This window comes from Rhea pennata, chromosome 2 (genome assembly GCF_028389875.1).
Source record: "Rhea pennata isolate bPtePen1 chromosome 2, bPtePen1.pri, whole genome shotgun sequence".
Classification (NCBI taxonomy): Eukaryota; Metazoa; Chordata; class Aves; order Rheiformes; family Rheidae; genus Rhea; species Rhea pennata.
Genome location: NC_084664.1, coordinates 143,171,599 through 143,189,050, shown reverse-complemented (window position 1 = coordinate 143,189,050; position 17,452 = coordinate 143,171,599).

Below are 17,452 nucleotides of genomic sequence, written 5' to 3'. Positions count from 1 at the left end.
CAGGCACTGTTGTCTAAGAGGTTCGTTAGCTCCTAGAACCTAGCACACCCTTACTCTTTCAAGTGTTTTCCTCTCAAGTAACAAATTTTTGCCTTTTTCCATCCTGTTGATGCAAAGCATTAGTCTTCTCAAAAATAACTGAAAATAAGGCATACCTCCCCCTCCCCCTGGCTTTCCCAAGAAGAACTTGCTTAAGGAGTCACATACTGCCAAAGCAAGCAAAAAAATAAGACAGACAAGGTGGGAGAACAGAGTTTGGGGAGGAGGGAAATCAAGCAAAGCATTACAGCAGCTCTACTTCTCCCTTTCCAAGTCCTTTAGGCAGAAAAAGGAAAGTTGGAAGAGATCTCCACAAGTCATCAGTGCCTAACCAGCACCTGCGTTTCCAGTGCGAGCCCCCAACGCTACCATCCCCACCTCGTCCCTGCAAAACAACGCCGTTCCCTGTGCCTCCCGCGGCCCGCCGGGCCAGGCCGAGGGGCCCCGCTGCCGCTGCCCCAGCCCGCCTCCCCCGCCTCCGGCACCGCCCGCTGCCCCCGCAGCCTGCACGGGCCTCGGCGCCGCGAAGCACCGCTCTCCCTCAGCGGCGGGCCGGGGCCGGGGCCGGGGCCGCTCCCTCGGCGCGGCCGCGTGCTGGGCGGGGCCTGGGCGCCGCCGGCCGTTTAACGGTCGCCAGCCGGCAGGTTTGAGCCTTCTTTGTGGGAGTTTGCTGTGGAGTTTTTGTTATACTTTTTCTTTTTTTTCTCTTTTTGCCTGTGAGGAGGGGAGAAGTACGTGTGAGGGGTGCTTTCAGCCTCAGTGTGGCAGGGTTTGGTGCTCCTGCGGAGGGGGCAGGAAAGCCAACATGAGGTGCTGTTGCCCAGCCTCTTGTGCCAGGACCTCTCCTGCATGAGAGAGACTGGAAAGCAGGGTGGGATTGCTCATGAAGTATGCTATAGTTGCTTCTTTTCCACTTGCCTTCTAAGTTTTGCCTTTTCAGGGTGCTGAGTAGTATTTCTTTAATAATAAAGTGTATCTATCTCTTAGTCCAAAAGTAATTATGCTAATGCAGCAGCTCTGTGGCACATTGTCCCTGCTGTGCGTCAGGGACAGAGCTCATTGCCGTAAAACACTACCCATACAAAGTGCAGTGTTGAAGTCAGATTGTGTCTGGGCGACTTCCTAGCTGAGCAGAAAGCACTCCACATCTGCTTTGAGAACTGAGTGGGAAAGATTAACCACTTTCTTTGGTAGTTAATCAAATTTACACTTCTTTCAGAAAGTTAGTCTATTTATCTTTTGAATTACTCATCCATTCTACAAAGTGTAGTTGCTTTTCTTCAGTGCCTTATAGTAGCAATTAGGAGAAACAGGTGATTTTTTGCATACAGCTGTGAGGCCTCCAAAACTAGAGTCATCCAGAAAGAAGAGGAAAGTCCCTAGGACTGAGAAAAAAATTAAGGCATGTTTTGCAAACCAAACAGTGCTTACCAACCAGCAAAACTAAATTATTTGAGAAACAAGGTGGTTAATTACAGAGGTATGAGGGGCCAGAGAATGGCCATGGCTTTTAAATTTTATAAGTCACACTGTCTTGCATGTTTTTGAATTTAAAATCGTTTTTGTTACAACATGTGATGAACGAAGCAATGGATAAACCTTGTTGACTCCCAGGGAAGCAAATTAAAACTCCCTCATGTTAATATGCCACATTCTAGGCAGTAATTTTATTTATGTTACTTAAGCATGCAATATTAATGAAAGTCTTCAGCTTTTTTGGTTTTTGTTTTTCATAGCACTTAATATCTGCCTCCAGAGGTTCATGATAGATAAATGAAGTATGTAATTTAGTTATATAAATATCTGATATGTAAATAATAGCTATTTATTAATATCCAATGTTAAGATTTACAATCCTAGTTTGTTTTATATGAAGACATTTTTATTCCACCAAACATGTTGTTTTTTCTTTGCTGTAATCTCTTAATTTTTCTTCAACAAAAAAAGATACACAGAGTTGGGTACTCTGCAGTAGGAGTATAGAGGTATGTAGATGCAGGTGCTCCTGAAGTCATTCTCCTATAGCCTTCCAGCTCTTCTAACATATATCACTTTTCTGTTAGTTTCTGAGCTCACAGTGCATCATCACATTCTTTTTGAATACACTGATTTGGTACATTTGCATACTAGGTAATCCACTTGATGCCATTTAAAGTATGCTTTGAAGTCTTACGTTTCCCAGGAGGTATACATGTTTCTTCTGACCCATGTCATACATTCTTGCCAGATTATTTTGTAAAACAGTTGCTTCCTTACTCAGGTCAACCATTTCCCTTAGCTAAATCAGCTCTAATCATCAATTATTTATATGTAAGTACACATAAATATTAAATGTCTGCTGCTACTCCAGTACAGTTCCTGACAGAAAAGTCAGTGGGGCAACCAAGATAAAGATGCAGTTTGTTACAAGGCTGTGATTTTGATGGAATTATCAGGTGTTGCAAACTAGATTTGAACAAGATCAGCACAATGTTTTCATTTGGCTGACATATTGAAATGATGTCATGGATCATGATACCGCATCCTTCCAATATTTGGGCAGGTTTAAACATGCTAAGGATAAATTAAACAGTAAGACACTTGCCTCTATGCTTTGTTGTGGTTATAGACTGGCCTACTGCTTTTACTACATAAGGGAAGGGGCAGGGGCAGAGCTAGGGGAGAAAGAAGAAAGGAATCGAGTGTGTCTGTTAAGGAAGCTTGCTGCTCCTGGAACTGCGGGGAAGATGTGAATATTAAGGTTGGTAATGGCTGGTTTTGTGAGGCACTGAGGATCCCAGCAGGAATAGTTAGCACCTCACACACTGCCACTCCTGACTTGGCAATACCAGCAATACCAGCAAGACTAGCTTTCCAGCCTCCTGGCGTGGGCAGAGGAAGCACTGGACCACAGCCATTTTGTAGATCCCAGCAAATCTACTGTAACTTCTTACTTAACTGTGCTTAGGGAGAATCCTGCCCCTGGTTGTAATAAGTGAAAACAGTTGACATTTTTCCACGTGATTGATTGCCGCCCATTTTTTCCTGATACTGGAATGAACCTAGTGCTGCAATGGTCTATTTGTACTTCATTTGATCTGTTCTTACATTGCATAGTGATAATCTAGAGTTCCCTTAAATAGCTATTATATGCAATAATTAGTTTTTAAGAGCCAATGATAGGTCTAATCAAGAGAGATTGATCATATAAAGCATAACATTATGAAAATTAAAGCCTTTTTGGATGTGTGAATAAAATGTATTTCTATAGAAAAAAAAATACTGACTTTCTCTACTTGGCAGACTAATCAGATTATTTATTTCTGTTTTAAAATACTTGTTTGTGCAGCCAAAGTCTATAGATTGGAGGGAGAGAGCCACACAGTCACACTTACACCCTGTACTAGATATGATTCAGCAAAGCATAAAGCATTTATGAAAGAGGGTTCCCATATTGCACATGTAAAAATGAGCAATTGCGCATCTAAATGAGCATGTAATTGCACATGATTTTAGTTTTCAAGTGGATGGGTTAATAGCAAAGTAATGGCTTTATGCTGGAATGAAAGGACTCTTGGGTCAGTCTGCGGCACACTTGTCTTTTTATGCTTGCAACAACATTTTCAGTGTAATTTGTTATTCAGTTATGCAGCCAAATCAGTTTATTTTCATATGTCACTGATGTATTTAACACTACTTTTTTTGGAAGAGGGGTCTTTTTCTCTAAAATCCCTTTCAAAGTAATTTAGCCACAAAGTAAAAAAAAAAAATACTATTTTTAATATATGTTTTATTATTCTGTCACTGAAACAAACACTGAGAGACAAAAATCTGTATACATATGCACATGCATACAGAATAGTTATTTCAGTTTTGTCTGTGAAATGGCTACTTGAACTGAACTAGTGACTTCAAGCCTTGCCAGTTTTGTGAAAGCAGTAGAGCGAAAGGATGCAAAAACTTTTTTATCCTCTGCCTGTTTCTGAAGTTGACTTATTTGCCATACTGTTGTCATTCTTACGTTTTCTGAGATTTGAGAGTTCAGCATAAAATAATGATTATTAATGTTGTGCTAACTAGAGAAATTGTTTAATTAAAAGGAGCAAAGCTATTGCACTAATCAGTGTGTACAAAACTTTCATGTAACTAGAAGCAAATATTGTTTCTAAACATTCAGATCTTTTCATTTTGTCAATCTCATGCTTCTGTTGGATTGTGATTTTTTTTATTTTTCTTTAAAATTTTCTGGGATCATGTAATTATAAGAGAATCTCAGTATTTTTCCCTGAAATTTCTAGTTGCTGCAAATATGGAGAAATATCTTGAAAACATGAATCAAATGCACCATCGGGGTACAAAAAAAAAAAAAAAAAAAAAAAGTCCCTAAATGGCAAAAAAAAATCTATGTAAGATACTTGAAAATTATGTCTTTTTTAAAAAACTATTGTTTTCAAAATTATTTTTAAATCTCAGATCCTCTTTTTGGAGGATTGTCTGGCTCATTTTTAACACAGAGAGATGGTCTAACTGAGTTACAGAGGTTAATTACAGCACCCAAACTGAATAGTGTATTAGCTCAGGATTTGTGAACTGAACAGTCTCTGTAGCTGCAGGCACTGAACATCAAAATTTCAACTAACCTTATTTTGTAGGCTCTGAAATTCCCAAGAGAGGGTCCCAGAAACTACTAGCAGGACAGGAGGCTGAGGAGCCAGAAATGCCACTGGAACCTGCTGGATTTGTTACCTCACAGAGGTTTCATCTCAGTGGCAGCGTCTGCACTTGCTGCCTTCTAGCAGCATTGACAGCATTTCTCAAGGTTGCCCTTTTGGTTTTGGTATGCTCTCCTTTGCCACAAGGAACTACCTTGTGGAGGGCACGTCTCAGATGTGGAAAGTTTTGTTTTGATATGTTTGCATCAAATACCATGGAAGAAGATACCATGGGACTGTTGTTCCTTAGAGAAGAAAAACTGCTAGACTGCTGCTAATAGGGCTCCCTTAACCGTGATGAATTGTGTACAAAAGAGGATGTACACAAGTAAAGTGGCAGAAATTATCAAGATAGCTATTGTTTGCTTATTTTTATTATTAACAAAAGCAAGAGAAAAGAAAGTTAGAAAACACATGTCCTACAAACCTTTTACAGAGAATGAATGAAAAAAAAGTTCATCCACATCTGTGATCACCTTTCAGAACAGTTCTGTAATCCATACACACGTATACTTGGTAGTAGATAGGCAGAAAAGAAGGAAAGAAATATAGTAAATATATTCCAATTGCATGTTTTTCTGTAATGTTTTTCTATCTACCACAAAACATATTTAATAGGTGATAATACTATCCTGGAAGAGTTCACTTTGTTTTGGGAGAACAGAATTTTGGAACTGTGGCTGAATGAATTTAGTGTAAGTTTTGCTTTTATTTTCTTTGTTTGAGCCAGAATTACACCTGGTGTTTTTATAGGTTCTCTTTCTTTGAATTCTGATATCTGTTGTATTTATCATAGCTGAACTAAGTGAAAACCTAAAATTCTTTAATGATGGTGGAGTTACCCACTGAATCTTAAGCAAAATGGTGAGAGAAATCTGCTTATGTTGCAGTAGGATGCAGAATTTTGCTTTTCTGTATTTCAGTCATGATGGGAATTAGTTTTGTTTTCATACTAATCTAAATTTCTGCCACAGCTTTACTGTTAGTGGGTAAGACTTTGCCACTTTTAGATTTGCAGTATACAACATCATTCAGCAAATGCCACCAAAACCTTTACTGATAAAAAGAGATACAAAAAAGTGATGACAGGAGAGCCAGGACCAAGAGAAAATCAGAAAAAGATGACCAAAGTTTGGAATGTGATACGAGGAAACAAATATTAGCTGTGCAAAAGAGTAGCAGTTATAAAAATCACACACATTAAAGCTATATATTCCATGTTTCTCTAGATTATGATTCTAATTATCTGTTTATATGACAAGTGTGGGGTAAGGTGGTTAGCACAGTTGTTTAAAAATTAATTTACATACTAAATAAGAAGTATAACTACTAAGTGTTCAGATGTGTAAATATATGTATGTAAGGGTAAGAATCACTAAACTGAAAATTAATCTCTTGTGCACCCTGGGAAATCAGACTTATTTTGTCATCTTAGAATACATTATTGTAAAATGAGTAAATGCAAATTATTAGAATACGCAAAATATTAGAATGAAAGAACTCTGATGCCATTTAGCTTTTTCTAGATATGAGGTGAGGCTGATTTATCAAGAATCAGAATAAAGTTTGTAATTTATATTGCCATTTAAATTTTAATTTACTACAGGAGAAAAATTCATATTTCTATAGCTTTAAAGTATTTGTCGTAAGTCAGTCAACCTTGTTCTTCTGGGTGGTGGTGCATATTTCATAGCTTGTAATGAAAAACTATTAGCATCCAAGTATCACTTCAGGATATACTGATCTTTCTCCATTAGGCAATATATCATCTCAACTTCTGTATTCTATATATGTATGCATATCAGAGTTTGAAAAGCATTATACCTTTCCAGTCAGTTCTGTCTTTGCATCTTTATCTGTATCACAGGACAGATAATGCTTCATATAATATCCAGCAGATACGTTCTGATCTTGGGAAAGGACAGGGAGAACTACTGCAGCACCCTGCAGCTTCTTTACAGTTCACAGCCGACTGGTGCTGGAAGTAATGAAAGGCAGAGGAGAGGGAGCCTGAGATTTGTCCTAAATTGGAGTCTAGGCATAGTACACCTACAGTATAGACGTAATTTGCCTATTCTGTGTACTGATACAGTGAAAATTTAATACCACCATTCCGTAACTAACTATATGGAACTGATTTCTTGCAGTGCCAATTAACATGAGAGAACCAAGTAAATGCAGTAAAGCGATTGGAGAAATAACAACAAAGAGGAATACAGAAGTCTAATAATTAAAAGTGTTGAATATCCACCTACTGGCCGCCTTCATTCTGCCAGAATTAACACTTTGATAGTGTTCATGAAACAGCTCCTGGCATTGGTAGTTACTTAGCTGCTTGACAGTAGAAAGTTTCTGGTAAGTGAAGAGTGTATTAAGGGCAAGTGAATGCATTGCAGGTCTTGGCATTCTCTACTGGAGATTACCCTGCTATTAGAAGCCACAAACAGTACTGTCTATACTCCAATACGCCTTTCATTTACTTATTCTCAGTCATCTAATCTACTCCATTGTAGTAATGGACCCACCAAATTTGGTCTGCTTACATAACTCAGAACAGTGGGTTGTTCTGGCCAAGAAAGTTGTTTTTCCTCTCCCAAATGCTCTCGGTCTTGTTCTGTAACTTACTGTGCTCATTTTAAATACTCACAAAGATAGAGAAAAAGCAAGGGTCACTGAACAGCAGATGAGAATAAGGACCAGGGGCAGTAGTGAAACAAAATCATTGTTGATGCCATTAACCAAACATAGGGTTAATTAAAGAAAAATAAAACAGAAACAGTGCCTAGACACTTTATCTGGAATTGAAGCCCTATAATCGTAACTGGAATCAAAATTAATTTGATCTTTTGAATAGGCAAAAGTCTTTAGCATATGATTTAGAGAAGGAAGTTCACCATCTCCAAAATGAACAGGTGAAGTTACTGACATAATTGAGAATGAGCATAAAATTTTTGTGGTCTTTTAGCTGGGATAAACTAAAGGATTTTAGACTTCTTACTAAAAATAAGAAGGAAACATTAAAAAAAATCAGATCACATTTTTATTTCTAAGTAGAAAATGCTATTTGTTAGTCAGTCTTTCTGTTTCTCTGAACATATACTCAGAGAAACATTTGGCAGCATAAGGTAGCTACAGATACTCTTTTGTTTTCATTTTAAATCTTATAGTAATATATCTATGGCTTGAACAAATTTATACCTGGACATCATATCTCTCATTTTATCTTATTCTGCTACTGTTAATATACACTATTTAAAAAAATGTATTTTGGGATAAATATTTGCAAGAGTAGCTTTAATTCAGATTTAATAATGTTTAGCCTACAAATACAGTGAAAAAAATTACCAAAAGTACCTGTGTATGCAAGGTGTAATAAAAAGTACCATTATTTTTCCTCAGAGATTGCAAATCTAAAAATGATTTTTAGGTAAGTGCTTTATTTTTTGTGTAGTCCTTTAGCTTTTATTAAAACCAAGCGTTTTGTTAAAACCTGAACTTTTTAACAACTTGTTAGCTGTAATTCAGTCAACAGATACAACCGATCTTTTTTTTGTCCAAAACTTCTAATTAAGCACAAAAGACATTTAGCAAGTTGAGATCATGATTCAAGCTGTGTCATCTCAGCCATCCTTCACAGAAGTTTATTGTTACTCTTTAGAAATCATTTTTGCAAGAAATCATCTAGTGAGTTATTATGACCCTCTCTCCATCCCTCACATCTCTATCCCCTATGTGGATAGACATATTTTGAAAGTTAGTTAAACACTAATGTCACTTTCACATTCTTGAAATTAAGCATATGTTCGTGTAGCAGGAGTTTGTTGTTCAGAGTCAGATCTTGCTCCTGGAAAGTGATTTCCAGGGACTACAGTGGCATAGGTCTCTTATAAACAGTACCATTCTTTCATGTGTTGTATGAGAAGTAAATCCTAGCTTCTGATGTCTTGATTCAAAAAAAACCTTGGCAATATAATAATCATAGAAACTATATTATAGATATTTGTATTAAACAGAAAACATTTCATTGTATTTAAAGTGTATCAAAACTGAAAAAAATAGTTCATTCAAGCATATGTCCCTCATCCATTTAAACACGGTGATAAACTTAGATGACAGATTCCTAGAAGAATTACATGTTCAGGTAGCCACCAGAATACCGAAACGCAGCTCATTAAATCAGCTTACAAGACTTTTCTTCAAAACACAGGATCTGCTGTTTGAAAAATCTATTCAAGCTTGCTAGTTCAGATAGCAAACCTATGCAGTTGCAAGTGTGAATCTAAAAGCAAATAATCTTGATATAGATGTAAATTAAATTTCATAAATGTAAACATTAAATTGTAAATTTTGTCATTCTCTTCTTCCTCTGTCTACTCTCAAAATGCAAGTGAATATTAGCAATAGTCCAATATACTTATTGCTATGTTAAAAATACATGAGGGATTATTAATTTTATTGTGGTAAACATAATCTTTTCTGTCAATGCTAAAAGTTTTTGCTGATATCACTGTACTGCTTGTACTGTTACAGGCCCAGGTTATTTTCTCTGTAGAAAAGGGCAGGCTGTCACACACAACACACACTACTTTTCCCATATTCAGTGACGCATAACATAACAGTTCTCTACACTCTTGACCTGTTCTGTCTTCATATTGCTAAAAGTTGGTGAAATAGAGTAGCTTATTTGGCAAAGCCTGAATTAGAGGAGACAACAATATTTTTCTATAATTCATCACATAGGAAGCTGAGTTGAAAAGCTTTCACTGGCTTTTTCCCGGAATGAAATCTGCCTCAACCTTTCCATTTGGGTTTCTTTAAATATGGATATATTTACTTAAATTTCATCTAGCCAGTTGCACTAAATTTGTTTTAGTTGTAGCCTATTTTTAAGGTATATTAAAACAAAAGGGCTGCAGAGTATTTTTGTTCTGGTTCAATAAAATTGGTTTAGAATTTGATTATCTTTTCTGCTTTTTACTGAAAAACAAATATGAATAAAAAAAAGGTTTATTCTCATTGATTTTTACTTGGTAATTTGGAAAAAAAGTTATTTTAAATAAACTTCCTGCATAGATTTAATGCCAGAACTAGATAGTGTCTTGTGACAATGACATTACTGCCTTTGCAAAGTAAAGAGTATGTTTATACATATAAGTAGATGTGCTTTTTTCCAAAATATGAAAGAAAAAACACATTTTGGGAGGTTGTATTCTGTTTTTCACTAACTGTTGCAGAATGTGCTGATTTGCTGCAAGCCTACCAGTCAGTGAAGTCTATTGTGTATTGCTTCTGATACTCGTGACAGGGCATTTTAAACAAAACTGGAAGTATTTTGAATAGAAATGCAGATTCTAAGGATTTTTCAGGAAACCTATAGCATCTGTTCTGTTCAGCAATATGTAAATGAGACTACTTTAATGTTTTTCTAATCAGAATAAAATACAAGAATACTTCTCATATTGGCATCATATAAGGCAGTATGTACAAAGATGATCTCAGTGGTGTTTCATTAACCTTGTTGACATAGTTAAGAGGACTGACTGCACACAAACTGAGGAAGAAATTAATGCATGATGGTTTCTTTGTGATAGCCAGATCTCTGAGTAAAACTTAAGCTATTTCATAATGGGCTTTGATTTTTTTTCTTTCCTTTTTTTGTACCATGCGTGCACTTCTAACAGTTTTACTTAGTTCTGTTATCATCCTTATGTCCAGCTTAGACAATCTAAACGTATCATTGCATACAAAAGCTTTGCAGAGTAAGATTTGATAATTTATAATGTAAGAAATGCAAAATTAAGATTGCCCTTAATACTTTTTTCCTGCTTGTTTTGGCCCTTGAGATTTAACTCCAAAATTTACACTGGCTCCCACCTCTCCTGGGATTTGTACTGTGTGTACCTGGGTGCTGTCAAGTTCAAATCATTTCTGCCAGGAATTGCAAGGTCCCTTGGTCACACAGCAAGGAAGTGATTAAGAGGTGAACTTGTGGAGCACACAGGTATACTCTAATCACAGAGGGGGAAGTCCTGCTTCCTCCAGGTGTTCCAGTCCCCATTGCATGCTAGGGCATAGATTGATGCAGACAGCCACAGCATGGGAGATAAAGACTAGAAGTCAAGCTCTTAACCCCTGTTCTTTCCGCTGTTATCCTTTTGCTATGAAATCAGGTGGCAATGATTTTGAGTGCTACAAGATTTTGTCAGGGATGATGATGTACTCTGTGTATTAGATACTGTGCCAAAAGGAATTCCACACAAAAGAAGTAGCAGCTTGCATAAAGGCTGGTTTAAGCAGAGTTTAATGTTCCTAAGAAGTGGTTAGGCATTTCTTCCTCCTTTTCTCTAGCTTCATTTCCTATATTCATGTTCTTGGCTTAGCGCTCTCAGACTCTGCTTTCTGTTTCTGTATTATTATCCTCATCCAAGCTACTACTTTGTTATGATATTCTTTGCACAATGTGAAAAAGAGAAAAAAAATAACGATTGCCAACAGAGTACTCCACAATACAAGACAGCCTTTTTCTTCCTTTAGGTATGGCAGGAATTAAAAGAAAACCAGGTATATGTCCTGTACCTCTGCAATGAATCACATAAAGACTCTTTGACCAATCCTGAAGAAACAGGAAATGCCCAACATAAAACAGATCATCTGAGATTTTTGCTGACAAAGTTAACAAATGTCTACTGAGAACATAGGTGAAACTTTCTGAGTCTCAACTCAGTCATCTTTCTGCTTGCTTTAACAGAAGAGTTGAAAACATGCCCAAAATAATGCCAGCGGATCCTGCCAAATTGCTCCAAAGCACGGAATAGGGACAGCTGGAGTTTTCTGGCTATGTAGTTTTAAGCATGAACAAATAAACAGCTTTTTTTCAGCTCTCCTTCCTGGAAAAACAGTACTACTTAAGCTGCAACTGCACAGAAAATCTGCCTGAGGCAGACACCTGGAATGGAAAATTTTGATCTAAAAGGTTAATATTTGACAGTGTTGTAAGCATTAAAACAGAGATGAGACAATTAGACCTCAGAGAATGAAAATATTACATAAATTAAGTATAACTTTTTAAAGCATACTTTCTAATCCTTTGATGCTTCACTCAAAATAGCAGTAATCCATACTTACGTTAAAGGGAAGGTAGAGCGATACTTTCTTACTCCTCGATAACAAGGGTACTCAAACTATAATTAGCGCTGTAGGTTCTTACTGTCCTCTTCAGCACTGATTAGAGCTAGTTGAGCATTTTCTGATGGGGTGGAGGGGGACAAAAAAAAAAAAAAAAAACCACCAGGTTATCAAACTCAAATTTTTAAATGGCAGGTTCCTAGAGTGATTGCATTTTCAATGAAACTCAGACACAGAACTCGCAAAAACCTGCACGCTTTCTGTCAGTCTCTCGGTGGGCATTTGGGCTGCCTTGCCATGCAGCCTGCTCAGGGCAAGAGTGTCCATACTCACAGCTTTCTGGGAAGTGCATTATACCCTTCAAATTGATATTCAATAGATAGATTTTTAATAAGAAGCTATTTAGTCAAGGTGCTTTGTGCTTTACCTCTGAAATGGTTGGATGGTATGTTCAATATGCTATAAAAGTATCCTCTAAATAGGCAAAAATTCAAAGTATTTTAAAAGAATAACTTAAGAAAGCAGCAGATGCTAAAGGTTATGGTTAGTTTCAGATATAAAGTCAGTCATATCACAACAAAAATGATATTTGCATTACAAAAATAAAAAAGACCAAGAACACTTCAAAAAAATGAGGCAAAAGTTTGGGGCAAATAATTTTTTAAACAAATTATTTAAAATATGCTAGGAAAAATTATACCTTTGTTTACTTCATTAAATATCACTTTACGTTTAAAGATGTTGCTTTGGAAATACTGAAAAATTCAGTGGGATCTTATTATGGAAGGTAATGGGCCATATGTCATTTGGCCTGGACCTGTAAGCCTAATTAGCAACCTCTTTCTCACAGAGTTCTTGCTCAAATTAGTCTTGAAATTCCACCAGCCACATTTTTTTCTAGTAAATATTTCAAGAGAAACAAGATTCACACCCTCAAACGTCTTTTCTTGACCTCAGTCTCTTTGTACAGCCTCCTTTTTAGAAAAGGAATATTAAGCAACACACTTAAGTTGGAACTATAACCATGTAATTTCAAACTGATACAAAGCTATGCAAAATAGTACTATATTTACTTTGAAATAAGTAGTTGTTTCTCCATTACAAAATACATGTTTTTGATAAAGCCATGCATGTTTTGATAAGCTGTCCTTATGAGCCTATGCTTCTCATCTAGTTCTATTTTTTAGCCACTGTTAATAATAACTAATGTTGACAAAACCATTTAGTAATCTTTTTATGCTCATGATTGCAATGATACACAACCCTTCATCAGGATCAGCAGTTTCCAGGCCATACTTTATCATACTTTTGTTCACAAGATTTAGCTGAACATACTTCTTGCTAATAATCTGTTAAAAAAATCTGTAAAAACAGCCATACAAGTTCAGATCAAAGACCTGTTCATCCCAGTGTCCTGTTTTCAAAAGCAGCCGCAAGGAAACACTTACAGAAGAATATAAGAGCAGAGAAAGCAATACCGCAACACCTCCCTGGCAGATTTTTTTCAGCTTCCAATGAAGTGTAACATACGATGATTTGTTAGCTAGTCAAGCTAGCAAGTAGGTTTATTGTTCTGAAATAAAAGCTCTCTGTGACTATATCCGTAAGAAATAGTGAGCCTAGATACTCTTTTCTTGCTGGGTCAAATGACCATAACGACATTTTGCAAATGTCTTAAATTGGATTAAGTTCCTCTCTCCCTTCATCTTCACCACCCCACAGCCTTTTGTTCCACCACCTTCATGCAATCTGCTGCTTGTCAAATGTGCCAATAAAAATCACTGGAAAATAGCTCAATTAAGGGGGCACTTTTTTTCCCTCTTTTCTTCTTAGAGGCTATTTTTAACTAGGTTTTTTTCAGTGATCTGTGTACGAGGCAATTCCTAGACTGCTCTGGGGCAGTGCCATGTTGCTGCTGACCATGCGAGTAATAAAGGATACTCACTTTTTCAGCACTGACCTATTTCTCCACAACATACTCTTTGAAAGGGAGACCTTAGTTCCTGGCATTGTAAGTCTAAGTCACGCATCAGAAGTGGGAAAGAAGGCAGCTTAACTGAAACATTGGAAAGCATAAAGAATTGGCCAGTTTGCCTCACAAACAGTTAAATGGATGGAGTTGCTTTCACACAAACTCGCATTCTTTTTTCTGTGGTGCTGTCCTGCCCCAACCTTACGCTGCGCTTCCCTCCGTAGCCCAGTCGTGCACCCGCTGTCAACCTCCACGATGGTTCCTGAAGGCTGATGGCAGCAGTCCCGAGCTGTGCTGCTGCCTAGCTGGCACCTATTTGCTTGCCAGGCCACAAGCCATCAGGAGCTGCTGAGCTTGCTCGGTAACTGGTCACTCAGCAGGTGCACCAAGCTGCAGCTCTCTTCTACAGAGCTGCCATTCCTCACGGTTTCTTTAGTTCTTCTATGCTCAAAATTGTTAAGGGCTTCAAAAAGCTGTTACAAAGTATGGCTGCACAGACAAGGCAATTGTGCATTACTTTTTGAATAAAAATGTGAAACAGTAAAATAACTTTCAAAATTTGCCACTTTTGTAACTCTGAAGTTTAAAAAAATACAGATTCATGAAAACCAAGCAAAAGTCATTACTCATCGTTGTCGCATTTGTACATTTTTCATGCAAAATATCAGTGAAATCCTCATTGACCTTCAGTGCCTCTGAAAAACAAGGTTTATGAGCATTACAAACCAAAACTCTACAGGTTTTTGTTTTACTGCTTTTTGTTTTAACTTCTGATATGATCTAAGGGAAGAATACTGTTTCAATGTTGCATTACTGCTACAGTAAGATCTTTACAGAGGAAAAGACTTTGCAGTTCTAAATGGCAAGTAATTGTACATATTCTGTCTTCTAGAATTTGGTTCCATAGCTGGGCATCTATCTTGTTCAAAAATGCTTTTTGATCAACATTGTCTCAGAGAAATATTGTTAAATATGTGATGGCCTAAAAAAAAAAAAAAAAAAAAAAAAAAAAACCACCTCCCAGAATCTTTAGTGCATCTGCAAATTATTCTAGTAATTGTTTCAAAACTTTGCATTAATGTTTGAGACTTCAAAAGCTAGCAGAGAGGGCCTCAAAAATCAATATAATAGAAAATAAGGTTGTGTGAGACAATTTTTCCTCTCCTGACACAGCCTTGGATAGCTAGACCTATCCCATTCCCAGCAGATGTTGTTCCAACCTCGTGTCAAACTATTTTAGCATTTTAACTCTTTAGTGTTACAAAGTTTTGCCTAAGTTTCCAGTCTAATCTAAGTCTCCTTTATAATTTATGTCTTCCTTCTTTTCCATGTCTACTTTTATTCTCTGGTTATTTCCTGCAGCCTTTCCCTATTTAAACATGTCCCTGTCAGTCCCAGTTCTCAGCCTTTCCTTGCACTTAATACTTCTGACATCTTCAGTGATTTTTTGCTGTCTTCCAGATTAGTAAGAATCAGTTCATATTTTACTTGAAATTCATCACCCAAACCTGGAGACAGCAACCCAACTAAGGCTTTCCTAACAAAACAGAGGAACAGAAAAATTATTTCATCTTTTCTAGCCAGTGCTCCCATCCCAGAATGATACTGGCATAGAGAGGATAAGCATTACATTGTTAGTCCAGGCTTCTTTTGTAATGCATTAGTTAATTATTCCTTCCTAGCTATGGAATTTTGCTGTTGATTACACTTAATTGTATTTTCTCCTCAATTTAAGAACTTAATCTGACTTTTTATCCCGTCATTCAGAATGCTGATAGAAACTAAGAGCAAGCTATCAGCTGCATATAGAATAGATGTAAAGAGCACACTAATATTACAAAAATATTAAATAGTTCCAAATAGCTGACATGAGTTTATTATATCCTTCTAGTTTAATAAACAGACTATTTTTGAATTCTGCATTCCCTGGAGTAATTTTACTGAGGTATGTTTTTCAAGATTGCTTAGAGTAACATTTCACAAATATTTTTAGAAGCCTTACTAATAATTAGAGGCCACGTTGCATGAAGTACAGTAGTTTGCCCTGTCAGAAAAGGCAGTTAAAGTGATCTAACATGACATCATATTTGCTTCTACTCATTTACTAATGAGTAAATGTATGTTAGTCAAATCCTTATGGTTAGTTACAGGGTTTTTCCTCACAACAGATACTAAAGCTGCTGCCTCGTCTTTCCCTCTATCTGTAAAGAGATGCATTGTTTTTGAAATAAGAGGAAAAGGTACATTTTGCTCATCATTGATTTCTCAACAATAAGCATGAATGGCTCAAAGGTTGCTTCAGTAACTTCTCTTAAGTGCTTCATGGTGAATTTCATATCTAGTTGATTTGAAATCTCTAGCTTTTTTTTTTAAAAAAAAAATGCTACTTGTGACAAAGACCTCCTGATAATCAAATAGCATACACTTTCTTTCTTTTTAGAATAAAAGATAGCATTTGAGTAGAGGATATCTATGTATAATAAATAGAAACAAAAACATTAAGATACTTATCAGTATGCTCATATTAAAAAATAAATGTTTTTAGGGTCTGAAGTATTTCCTAGTCAGCAACATTGAGTGTGTGTGTGTGTGTGTGTGTGTGTGTGTGTATAGATATTGGTGAAAGGGAGAGAAGGGAAAGCAGGAAAGTGAAAACAGAAAACCTGGAAGTGCAAAAGCCCTTCCTTATGAATTTCAAAAGCTCTGTCTCCCACCCACAACAAAATAATAGGTCAAGCAAAAGACCATTAACAGTCAACAAAATAAATTAGTGATTAATAAAGCTACAAGTTTTTAGCTGACAGTATGCACTGTGAGGGATTCTTCTTTAAAAGTAAAGCTTATAGAAAACTTAGTGGACTAAGTTGTAGTCCATCACAGAATGTCATGATAGCCTCCAAACAAGCCTGCTCCAAAAATTCAGATCCAAGTCTTTTGTAGAATCTCAGCAAGTTCTACTGATCCTGATAAAGTATCACGATTCTTAAGTACCAAAAAATTAATTGAGTGTGATAATAAAATGCATCATGTTTTACAGAAATTGTTATAATGGTCACTCTGCAAAAGGAAACAGTAGCCAGTACTGTGCAATTATCCTCATCCACACAAAACAGATTGTTGTCCACTTATTTTCCCAACTATTCAAAAAGATGAGAAAAATAAGAAACATGATATACGAAATGTAGTTTCAAGCAGGCAAAAAAAGTGTCTGAATTTCTTTGCTTCACTGATCTAACATTATACCCAGGCTTCCCCCCCAACACCCCTTAAGCCACAGAAGCAGTGGATGATTTTCTGCACAGCACCAGCATGCTTTGTCAGGATGCAGAAGGCAAGCAGTGTTTTGAAAAGCAAGACAGCTAGAAGAAGTATCCCAACGTTTAAGATACAAATGAGCAGTAATCCTCTACAATTTGGTGGTGGGGGGGAAGAGGGTAAGGAGAAGAGAGAAATATATATATTAATTCCTTCAATAAGCCATTGCTACAGAGAGCACATTCCCAACAGCAATCTCACCCTTTATTTACTTTCTCCTCATTCTTCCTAAACATCAAGAAATCAATTTGTTTTTGTCTCTTATATTCCTGAGGCTGCCATTTAGCAAGAAGGGCAGAGCTGACATCTG